This window comes from Leptinotarsa decemlineata, unplaced genomic scaffold (assembly GCF_025532065.1).
Source record: "Leptinotarsa decemlineata unplaced genomic scaffold, Ldec_3_MD MMD2_tig00005002_RagTag_RagTag, whole genome shotgun sequence".
Taxonomy (NCBI): domain Eukaryota; kingdom Metazoa; phylum Arthropoda; class Insecta; order Coleoptera; family Chrysomelidae; genus Leptinotarsa; species Leptinotarsa decemlineata.
The window spans coordinates 1169825-1183142 of record NW_027412614.1 but is presented as its reverse complement, the minus strand read 5'-3'; positions in this window follow the sequence as shown (position 1 = coordinate 1183142).

Genomic DNA, 13318 nt, shown 5'->3' with positions numbered 1-13318 from the left:
CCATGATTCTACCTAACGAGTCGTAGGAATATAGAAGTAGTATTAAGAACACTGATGCTATCAGTTAAACACAATCAAAACACTTTTTCAACTGGGTCCATGATCCAGGAATATCTTATATATGCTTGTACAACCCCCTTCTGTGTCACTAGAGTACCTGTTGAGTACCTGATTACCAGAACCAACCCTGAGCACAAATACCAACCATAAGATTACAAAAATAGGAGTATATTGAACCCATTCGCAATGCAGCAGAATCGTTCGAAAATTTTGGAGTAAGTTACGTATGCGATATACGAAAATACTTTTTTAAAAAGACTTTATTTTTGGACAAATACAACGTTACAGTTCAGGCGAAGTAACAAGAATGCCTGATTATTAAATTAACAATAATTTATAAGTTACGTTTTGCCGACTTAGCATTAGTCGCGTCTAGAACAGCGGATGTAACTCTATCCCTGAGTGATGCTCGGTCAGCGAACTCGGGTTCATAACTCCTCTATCCCTAAGACGAAAACAAGAGGGATACTGGTTTGTTTTCGGTATTTTCGGTATGGACGGGTCCTTTTCTTCTTTTATGGGGGTGGTCCTTTTCTTATAAGATTTCCAGATTGCGAAAGCAGCGGCAGCAACCATCAAGAGGGTTATAAGGATGCTTGCAGAACTGGAGACTGCAGGATGAATTACTTTTGTGTCCTGGATTTGAAGAAACTTGGCATCGTCTTGAAGTTCATGAATTTTCTTCAGGTCTATGGATTTTAGGTGAATTTTTCTGGGTTCCAACCCTTCAGGGTTAATCTTGTTTATTTTGATTTCTGGAATGGTTAAAGGATGGCCTTTCACAATTTTCTTTCTGTTCAATAATTTGAAATCTCCGATTGTGATTCCGCAGTTGAATGGTATTTCAACAAGGCTGGGTTTTCTTAAGAGTGTGAATTCATCGCTTTGGCAGGTTTCCAGGATTTTCAGGGGTTTTTCAGCTGGGATTACTAATACGTGTTGACTGGAGATAGGTTCTATGATGGGGTTGGCTACGTAGACTCCGGCGGTGTGGCAATTTGGATTGTCGGTTACTTTGATAAGAGCTGCTATACAATCGTCTATATGTAGATCCCGATGATCGTGGCAAATATGTGTGTCCTCGATTGTTGGGCACATCTCATCCTCGTACTGTTGTTGGTTTTCTCCAAGTAGTAGGAACGGGTGACTTGGGACGATTGTGGAATTATTAATTGGGATAGGAAATAGGCGAAACATTTCGAATGAGTTTTGAGAGAAAATTGGAAAATGTATAGCAAATATAAGTTTGTTTTCTGAAAAGGTAACTTGTGTGCCAACCAATTGATAATATGAGATATAACTTTTAAATTGAGGAATCCTGTCTTTATTGTATAATGAAGACAGATGCCCCATTATCTTTTCTAGCTCCGTAGCTGAGATCACAGTGCTGTGTAATGCATTTAATTTTGCAAATGTTAATGCATCTTCTAAATTGTCCAGAAAAGTAATTAAATTTTGGCAATTTAATATAATTTGATTTAGTGTATTTTGCGTTCCCAAATATTCTATCAGGTTTTGACTGATATTGAATTGAAGAAAATCTAGCCGTTTTTTAATTACTTCTTGATTGGTAGTAAGAAGAGTTATTGTATTATTGTAAGTGTCTATCAGCTTTTTTGAAAGCGATATCTGCATTGTGATTTCCTTCAGAGTGGAATTTTGGTTACGCTGGAGTTCCTGAATAGCATCGTTATATTTAACTTCATCGTCTGAGTCCAGAGTACCAAAAAGCCATTTGGAAGTTTTTCCCACTAAATTCAACAAACCGCGCTTCGAACGCTTTTGAGGTTCAATATTATTAATTTTGTTTTCTACTTCTAGAATAAGATACTCGGCGTGTTTCAGTAGATTGGACAAAAGTGTTTGCGGAAGGTTAGTTTTGACATTTTCTACTATTTCATCTATTATTTCATGATGGGGCATTTGCTGATTAGATTTCGCTACTTGATGACTTCTAACGTGGTCGGCAATTTTATTATAAAAGGATCGTAGATTTTTTAGTTGATTGAAAATTGGGGATATTTCGACAAAATGGATGAAGGTGTGTTTGGTTTCGATTAGTTTGGAAGTTCCAAGGTGGAAAGGGAGCAAAGGAGTTTTCAGTGGTGAGACTTTTATGTCACTGGTTGCTATTCTGGACGTTGTTAGGAGTATGGCTACACGAAGCAATGGCGCCATCAGTTTCATTGTCCTGTGAAAGAACAGATACTTTTTTGTGTCTTTTCATTTGTGATTTGTGTACAAGTTTGTCTTTTGTCGTCTGTATTTTACTCCCTAGGTCTTCAATTACTGTTTTCTTTCTATACCGGGGTTTACTTTTACTTCTGGATGCTGTTTTATCTTTGACAAATGCCGTGGTTCCAGGTTGGAATTCCGGCGGTTCTTCATTTTGTTTTTCGTTAAGTTTGGTCTTGTGTTTCAGTGAGGTTTCATGTATTTTTTCGAAAAGGATTTTTAGTCTTTTTCGACGGTCGATTATATACTGGTTCATTATGATTTCATCAGACATATCAAATGGGTCTAGAGCGTCAAGTCGTCCGTGGATAATGTCAAAAGGTTTTTGTTTCGTGACACTGTGAATTGTGGAATTATACCCAACTATAGCGTATTGCATTAATTGTTTTGGGCTCGCTCGTTGGTCTTTCATTTTAAGAACTCGAAACATTTCAATAAGTGTGGAATGGAGTCTTTCTACTGGGCTATTACTATTTGAATTCCCGGGTGTTGTAAAATGAATTTGAATATTGTGGAGGGTACAGAAGTCTTTGAGTAAAGAAGTTTTGAATTCAGTGCCACTATCACACGTGATTGATTTGGGAATTCCATGATGTGCAATGAAAGTCAATAAATTGTCGAAAACCACGCTTGCCGTGCAAATGGGTTCGAGGGGGTATGCTTGAGCGTACCTCGAGAAAATGTCGATAATAGTCAAAAATTTGGAGTTAGAAATTTGAAATGTGTCTATGTGAATTGCTTCCAAGGGGTCTGTCGGTGTTGGGGTCAATGCAAATTTGATCTTAGGTGGATTTCTATCATATTTTGCTTGTTGGCATATGTCGCAATTATTTATGTATTCTGTTATTTGGTTTTTCATACCTGGCCAAAAATATATTTTTCTAAGGGCTAAGAGAGACTCGTTTATTCCGCGGTGACACGTTTTTTCATGGTGATATCTTATGAGTTCTGTTCGTCTATCTTCGTCCGTTACGTCTTTGACGAACTGTGGCGAAATACAAAGTTTGAATGCTTGATTTTTGAAAAATTTTGGGAGAATGGTAGATAATTTTTGGGCAAGGTCAATTTCTGATTTATTAATGAATATGCAATGTAGTTTTTTAGGGTCCACGTATTCTTTGAAGAAATTTAATATTTCCTGTTCAAAGTTGCCAGATAAATAAACAGTTTGTCTGCGGCCTGTGCCGAAGGGTTTACTGCGAATGACATGATAGGAACCAGATTCTTTTTGATTGAATATAATCTGATTAGTAAATTTATTGATGCAATGCTCGGTTATTTTGATTTCGAGTATTGGGTTTTCTATAGCAGAGTGAACGGTTTCACCGTCGTCGTTGTCAGGTGGCGGTGTTATTATGCGAGGAGATGGATTCTGATTAGAAGGAGGTACTATTTGAATATCAGATATTATGTTTATTTTCTTGTTGTTTTCGATGTTGGGGTTGAATACCTGTTCCAAATTGTCCAGGTCTTCTGTGGATACGTCCAATGGTTGTTCAGAGTTTAGATATTGATTTATATCATCATCTATGTCTCCAGGATTGACTAATATTGATTCACTGTCAATTTGATTGATTTCTACCTTTGATAATGCATCGGCGTTTGTATTTTGTTTACCCTTTTTGTACATTATCTGATAGTCGTACTCCTCAAGTTTCAGTCTCCATCTCACTAAACGTGAGTTTGGTTCTTTTAGACTGAAAAGCCATTGGAGAGGTTTATGGTCGGTAAATATGAGAAATTTTCTGCCAAATAGATATGGTCTAAAATATTTAGTAGCCCATACTATGGCCAGTAACTCCTTCTCAATCGTGCTGTAGTTTACTTCAGCAGGGTTCAAGGTTCGGGATGCATAAGCAATAGGGCGATCATTTCCTATTTTTCCTTGACTCAAGACAGCACCGATAGCGAAATTAGAGGCATCTGTTGTTACTATGAAAGGTTTTTCGAAATCTGGGTATTGTAGAACTGGGTCATTGCACAGTATTCTCTTACAAAGTTCGAAAGTATTTATGAATTCTGGTGAATGTTCTATCTTTTCTCCTTTTTTGAGACATTTGGTAAAGGGCTTTGTTAGTTTTGCAAAGTCCTTTATGAACCTTCTGTAATATCCTAAAAGTCCCAAAAATGACTTGATATCTTTGGCTGACCGGGGAATTGGAAACTTTTGAATTGCCTCGATTTTTCGAGGATTGGGCCTTATCCCGTCCGGCGTTATAACATGGCCTAGGAATTCGACTTCCTTTCTAAGAAATTCGCATTTATCTATTTGAATTTTCAATCGAGAACTGCGCAATTTCTTAAAGATGAGTTTTAAGTTGGATATGTGTTCTTCAAGGCTTGTCGAAAATATAATGATGTCGTCCATGTACACCAAGCATATTTTATTTTGAAGATCACTCAGGACATTATCAATAACCCTTTGAAATGTTGCTGGAGCGTTCTTGAGCCCAAATGGCATCCTGAGGTACTCAAAATGTCCGTTTTCAACATTAAAAGCGGTTTTTTCGATAGAGTCGGGATGCATTTCTATTTGATGAAACCCTGACGCAAGGTCCAATGTTGAAAAATATTGGCATCGACCTAATTTATCCAAAATATCATTGATATTTGGAAGAGGATATCGATCATCGATGGTCTTTTCGTTTACCTTCCGGTAATCGACTACGATACGCCATTTTTGTTTGCCACTGGCGTCCAACTTTTTTGGGACGATCCAAATGGGGCTACTCCATGGACTCTGGCTTGGTCTTATGATGCCATCGTCTAGCATCTTGTTGATTTGTTTTCGCACTTCCTCTTTATGAACGAATGGATATCTATATGACTTTGTGTACACGGGAATTTCATCATGGGTTTTGATGACATGTTTGACTTTATTTGCGAAGGTTAGTTTTTCATTTTCTTTATGGAAAATGTCTGAAAATTCTCTGCAAAGAGCTACTAGAGCAGAGTGTTCTTCGCTATTCAAGTGGTCGCAACGAATTAAGTTTGTTATATCAAGAGTTTTTTCGCATGGAGATTCTACTTCCGAATTTTTGAAATGGAATAAATAAAATTTTTCTTTTTGATTATCAGAAAAAGGAGAACCTTTTATTGGTTCATTGAAAGTTATTGAAATTGATTCGTCTGAGTAATTGTGAATTTCGATTCTAGCTAATCCATTTTTTGCTGTCGTGAGTGTTTCAGGGATGAAAATATTTTGAAAATTGCATTCGGGTATTAAAACATCATCAGAATATTGAGAAACAGGGACTTCCACTGAGACAATTTCCTTGGCATTAATAGTTACGCTGTAAGCTTCCTTATTTGGATTTCTAAACAGTATTGGAATTTTAACTTTTTCGTTAACTAAACAATTTTGAACCAAGTCTACACGAAAATTCATTTTTTGTAGTTCTCCCAGGCCCAAAATACCATCGAAGAATGAATGAAAATCAAATAGAATGAATTTTATTATTTGGTCTGAATGGAGTTCTTTAAAAGACCTAACATCAACTTTAAATCTAACTTCCTTTTCACCTATACCTGTTTTAATTTTGGAGGGGCTATGATAAATACTTTCTGGAAAGAATTTTTCGGCAATAGAGGGCCGCATCATCGAATGATAACACCCTGTATCAATTAACAATTTCATAGGTGGGTCAAGTATTTCTATATAGGGTAGGCTATTGTTTATTTCGGTGTACATTTCAGTGGTTATGTCCCGTAGTTGGTGTGGCCGAACTGCTGAAAATTTTCAGGGGTTTCTGGAAAATCTCCAGGGTTTTCATAAACTTCAGTTTGGGGATTTACGTCCGAATTGTGGTCGTAAGTGTAATAGTCATGTTTAAATTCTGAGTCATAGTTATCAGGAATATTGTCAGAGTTGTTCGGGGCATTAGTATTTTCTAGAAGATCGGGCGACTCTTCATCAATTTGGTAAATTTCCTGAGACGTGAAGTTACGAGGACCTGATGGTGCGAATTTATTTTGGGGGTTATTCGGTTGCCTATGGAATGTGTTTCTGGATGTGACTGACATTAGTTCTGGTTGATTTGGAGGTGTCCTCCCTGTAGGTTTGAAGACATTTGGGGGTGGACCAAAGACTTGTCTGTTTGTTGGGAAGTTTCTGTGGACAGGTCGTGGCTGAACATTGATAGGTTGTCTGGGAAATGAGTTTGCAGAAAATGACTGAGGTGCTGAATGTCTCGTTTCGAATTTTGGTCTTTGGGGGGTGTCATAGTTGAAATTTGGAGTGTTAAATGAAAATTGTTGATTATTTCCAAAATTTTGAGGAATGTTTTGTGGGCTTACAAATCTTGAAATTTGCGTGTTTTGAAATTGCGGTCTTGTGACAACTTTCGTATGTTGAGGCATTATGGAAGTTCTAAACAGATTTTGGGTATATTGAAAATTTTCTTCTTCTATAATGTAAGTCATAGCGGCTTCTAAAGAATCTGGATTCTTAATTCTAATCAAGCTCTGTAATGGACCTGATATACCTCTAATAAAAGTTCTCAAACAAATTTGTTGGTATTGTCTTAAATAAATTAATTTAGTAGCAGCATCCATTTCTGTGTCAAGAAATGAATTTATTTTTTGTATAAGAGTGCTTCTCAAAATTTGTAACCTTTTACCAAAATCCAAAGTGGATTCATTTCTTAGAGGTCTACACATGAGTAAATCTTGTTCTAGACATTCAAGATTTCGTTTATCACCAAAACATTGAACAAGAGCGGACTTTATTGAATCCCAAGCAGTTAACTCACTTCTACAACCTACTAATAATTGAGCTCTGTTGATTAATTTTGTTTGAATTGCTCTAATTAAATATTTTTCCAAGATAGGATCATTTGTATTACTATATGTTTCAAAAAGAAAATCACAAGCTGATATGAAGCTAGTCAAAGTATTCATATCACCATCATAATTAGGTATCGTATCGACAAACATTTTCAACATGCTCAGGGTAACTGTTGGGTTTACCGTTTGAGCAGGCGGAGTTTGACTTGGATTATTATTCACCATGATTTCAGATATGGAATTAGACACGTTTAAAGAACTGTTGAAGCTTTCTATTAACTCGTCTGAATTTGTTTGATTATTATTCATAAAGTTTCTCTGAAACTATCAATTGTTTAACTAAAATTAAATAATTCCAATTTTCCTATCCAGGGAAAAAGAATTCGGGGAGGAAAGAAAGGATACTTGGACTCACCAATGTATTTCAATCTTCCGGTGATTCTGTTACCAGCTTATCTGCTTTGTTTGAAATGTCTGGACTCCTCCTTAGGCCCTCAGGTTAACTCAATCCCTTTTTGGTGCACAGGAACGAAGAAAGTCACTAAAAGTCTCGATAAGCGCCGAAGAGTAAAAACCCACGTTTTTCTAGTCCGAAATCGGTTTCGATGCCGTGTATTTCCGACGAAAAAACTGCACTTATCCTACCGACTGCGCCAGTTACGTATGCGATATACGAAAATACTTTTTTAAAAAGACTTTATTTTTGGACAAATACAACGTTACAGTTCAGGCGAAGTAACAAGAATGCCTGATTATTAAATTAACAATAATTTATAAGTTACGTTTTGCCGACTTAGCATGTAGTCGCGTCTAGAACAGCGGATGTAACTCTATCCCTGAGTGATGCTCGGTCAGCGAACTCGGGTTCATAACTAGTATAAAAATGTTATTTGAGTTGCTCATAGAATGAAAACAATCACATTCAAACATTTCACTACATTACTGAAGTTTTTTCACAACACCAAACCGCTATTTTCACACCTCGACACTTTCAAGAGGAAGAGGAAGCTCAGTAAATTGGTATGCCAAACTAGTTCTTTATAGTAATTTCATTGCTCAGTAACAAACTAGATACGTGCTTTGAGGCTTACGCGGGTATAGTTTCTGATTACCTTATCTTGAAATAACAAAATATATTTTTTCAAATGAGAGCTTAATTCATGGTGATTTTGGCAAGAGTTGCAAAAATTTCTTGCATTTCGATTGTTTGAATTTGATAGCTGGAAAAATGTAGGGAAAAAGTTAGCGATGTGCCGAGTACGGTTTATTCGAGTCAGACTCGATTCCTGCTTTAGAACTCTCCTACTCGAATACCATTTATTTTAATTCGAGTACGCTGGACTCGATTCCGGTACTCGAGTTAGGAAGCATCGATTCGTACTCGCTAACTCGATTCTATTTATGCGAGTCCAACTGACTACTCGAGTCTCGTATTCGAATTTTTTAACTCGCTCGTACGAGCATAGCCAACCGTACTATTCAAATCGTGTTTATACATTTTTGGCTTTGGTACGATGTATAGTCGCCAGCACGTTAAGCTATACAAATATGTCAAATTTCTGTAATCGATTTTGAACTTTATAGCGAAATTATAAGGTTGGTTTCCGTTTGGAGGAATTTGATGGGTTACCCACCGTTCGATCGTATATTCCTAATCGTTCCCAAATTATACGATCTTTTCAAACATTAGAATAAAATAAGAAAAAAAATATCCGATTAATTTTATTTGTCGATATAAAAAATCAATAACAATTCACAGTTGTTTTTTCTATTGATAATGCACTCATCTAACCATTTTTAAACTTGAACAATTTTTAAACTTCTTTTCGTATTTTGAGAACGCATCCAATTATTTTAAAACTTCATAGCTTATCGATGAGATTTATATTTTCTTTAATAAATATGAAGAAGTAGAAAGCCAAAGTTTCTCTTAACTAGTATTTGATGCATCAGATTAGTGTATGAGTAATTGTTTGTGCAACGGGACGATCCCACGAAGACTGTAGTCGGACATTATAAACAAAGTCTCACGGAAGCTTTCTGATAATCCACAGATTAACTGTCAACAACAACTGACAGCGGAAACTGTGGACCATTTCTAATCCGAATAAATAACTGTTCAATACCCTCAACATAACTTTGACACTGTGTTTTGAATTTTTTTTTAATTCAAATACTGTAAAGAATTTACACACGCCCTAAGAAGCCACTGTATGGCGAAACACGTGTTCCGGTTTGAGAATCTGTAAGGTGAATATCTCACAATGAAGTGATTTTTGAATACGTGAGCTTTGAAATATTTGAAAAATACAAAAAATTAAAGTTGTCAGCATGTGTTAAAAGCAAAAAAATATACGTTTCTGATTCATTAACAACATAAAATTCGAGCCACACTTTTTCTTTCTTTGAAATACTTTATTTTTATCATAGTCGAAAAATTTTTCATGCAAATATATACATTTTATGTAAGTCCAGTTACTGCGCTGGCGGAAGCCAAATCAAAACTCCACAATCCATGATGAGGCTGTTGTTCTCCTTATAAGAGCACACTAAGGAAACTTGATCACCTTGATGATAACTTCTGCCATGATTCTACCTAACGAATCGTAGGAATATAGAAGTAGTATTAAGATCACTGATGCTATCAGTTAAACACAATCAAAACACTTTTACAACTGGGTCCGTGATCCAGGAATATCTTATATATGCTTGTACAACCCCCTTCTGTGGCACTAGAGTACCTGTTGAGTACCTGATTACCAGAACCAACCCTGAGCACAAATACCAACCATGAGATTACAAAAATAGGAGTATATTGAACCCATTCGCAATGCAGCAGAATCGTTCGAAAATTTTGGAGTATAAAAATATTATTTGAGTTGCTCATAGAATGAAAACAATCACATTCAAACATTTCACTACATTACTGAAGTTTTTTCACAACACCAAACCGCTATTTTCACACCTCGACACTTTCAAGAGGAAGAGGGAGCTCAGTAAATTAGTATGCCAAACTAGTTCTTTATAGTAATTTCATTGCTCAGTAACCAACTAGATACGTGCTTTGAGGCTTACGCGGGTATAGAAATGAAAAAAAACAGTTTCTGATTACCTTATCTTGAAATAACAAAATATATTTTTTCAAATGAGAGCTTAATTCATGATGATTTTGGCAAGAGTTGCAAAAATTTCTTGCATTTCGATTGTGTGAATTTGATAGCTGGAAAAATGTAGGGAAAAAGTTAGCGATGTGCCGAGTACGGTTTACTCGAGTCAGACTTGATTCCTGCTTTAGAACTCTCCTACTCGAATACCAATTTATTTTAATTCGAGTACGCTGGACTCGATTCCGGTACTCGAGTTAGGAAGCATCGATTCGTACTCGCTAACTCGATTCTATTTATGCGAGTCCAACTGACTATTCGAGTCTATTATTCGAATTTTTTAACTCGCTCGTACGGGCATTGCCAACCATACTATTCAAATCGTGTTTATACATTTTTGGCTTTGGTACGATGTATAGTCGCCAGCACGTTGAGCTATACAAATATGTCAAATTTCTGTAATCGATTTTGAACTTTATAGCGAAATTATAAGGTTGGTTTCCGTTTGAGAAAATTTGATGGGTTACCCACCGTTCGATCGTATATTCCTAATCGTTCCCAAATTATACGATCTTTTCAAACATTAGAATAAAATAAGAAAAAAAATATCCGATTAATTTTATTTGTCGATATAAAAAATCAATAACAATTTACAGTTGTTTTTTTTATTGATAATGCACTTATCTAACCATTTTTAAACTTGAACAATCTTTAAACTTCTTTTCATATTTTGAGAACGCATCCAATTATTTTAAAACTTCATAGCTTATCGATGAGATTTATATTTTCTTTCATAAATATGAAGAAGTAGAAAGCCAAAGTTTCTCTTAACTAGTATTTGATGCATCAGATTAGTGTATGAGTAATTGTTTGTGCAACGGGACGATCCCACGAAGACTGTAGTCGGACATTATAAACAAAGTCTCACGGAAGGTTTCTGATAATCCACAGATTAACTGTCAACAACAACTGACAGCGGAAACTGTGGACCATTTCTAATCCGAATAATTAACTGTTCAATACCCACAACATAACTTTGACACTGTGTTTTGAATTTTTTTTAATTCAAATACTGTGAAGAATTTACACACGCCCTAAGAAGCCACTGTATGGCGAAACACGTGTTCCGGTTTGAGAATCTGAAGTGATTTTTGAATACGTGAGCTTTGAAATATCTGAAAAATACAAAAAAATTAAAGTTGTTAGCATGTGTTGAAAGCAAAAAAATATACGTTTCTGATTCATTAACAACATAAAGTTCGAGCCACACTTTTTCTTTCTTTGAAATACTTTATTTTTATCATAGTCGAAAAATTTTTCATGCAAATATATACATTTTATGTAAGTCCAGTTACTGCGCTGGCGGAAGACAAATCAAAATTCCACAATCCATGATGAGGCTGTTGTTCTCCTTATAAGAGCACACTAAGGAAACTTGATCACCTTGATGATAACTTCTGCCATGATTCTACCTAACGAATCGTAGGAATATAGAAGTAGTATTAAGAACACTGATGGTATCAGTTAAACACAATCAAAACACTTTTACAGCTGGGTTCATGATCCAGGAATATCCTATATATGCTTGTACAACCCCCTTCTGTGTCACTAGAGTACCTGTTGAGTACCTGATTACCAGAACCAACCCTGAGCACAAATACCAACCATAAGATTACAAAAATAGGAGTATATTGAACCCATTCGCAATGCAGCAGAATCGTTCGAAAATTTTGGAGTATAAAAATGTTATTTGAGTTGCTCATAGAATGAAAACAATCACATTCAAACATTTCACCAAAAAATCAATAACAATTTACAGTTGTTTTTTTTTATTGATAATGCACTTATCCAACCATTTTTAAACTTGAACAATCTTTAAACTTCTTTTCGTATTTTGAGAACGCATCCAATTATTTTAAAACTTCATAGCTTATCGATGAGATTTATATTTTCTTTAATAAATATGAAGAAGTAGAAAGCCAAAGTTTCTCTTAACTAGTATTTGATGCATCAGATTAGTGTATGAGTAATTGTTTGTGCAACGGGACGATCCCACGAAGACTGTAGTCGGACATTATAAACAAAATCTCACGGAACTTTCTGATAATCCACAGATTAACTGTCAACAACAACTGACAGCGGAAACTGTGAACCATTTCTAATCCGAATAAATAACTGTTCAATACCCACAACATAACTTTGACACGCAAACTGTGTTTTGAATTTTTTTCAATTCAAATACTGTAAAGAATTTACACACTAAGAAGCCATTGTATGGCGAAACACGTGTTCCGGTTTGAGAATCTGTAAGGTGAATATCTCACAATGAAGTGATTTTTGAATACGTAAGCTTTGAAATATTTGAAAAATACAAAAAATTAAAGTTGTTAGCATGTGTTAAAAGCAAAAAAATATACGTTTCTGATTCATTAACAACATAAAGTTCGAGCCACACTTTTTCTTTCTTTGAAATACTTTATTTTTATCATAGTCGAAAAATTTTTCATGCAAATATATAAATTTTATGTAAGTCCAGTTACTGCGCTGGCGGAAGACAAATCAAAATTCCACAATCCATGATGAGGCTGTTGTTCTCCTTATAAGAGCACACTAAGGAAACTTGATCACCTTGATGATAACTTCTGCCATGATTCTACCTAACGAATCGTAGGAATATAGAACTAGTATTAAGAACACTGATGCTATCAGTTAAACACAATCAAAACACTTTTACAACTGGGTCCGTGATCCAGGAATATCTTATATATGCTTGTACAACCCCTTTCTGTGTCACTAGAGTACCTGTTGAGTACCTGATTACCAGAACCAACCCTGAGCACAAATACCAACCATGAGATTACAAAAATAGGAGTATATTGAAACCATTCCCAATGCAGCAGAATCGTTCGAAAATTTTGGAGTATAAAAATGTTATTTGAGTTGCTCATAGAATGAAAACAATCACATTCAAACATTTCACTACATTACTGAAGTTTTTTCACAAAACCAAACCGCTATTTTCACACCTCGACACTTTCAAGAGGAAGAGGAAGCTCAGTAAATTAGTATGCCAAACTAGTTCTTTATAGTAATTTCATTGCTCAGTAACCAACTAGATACGTGCTTTGAGGCTT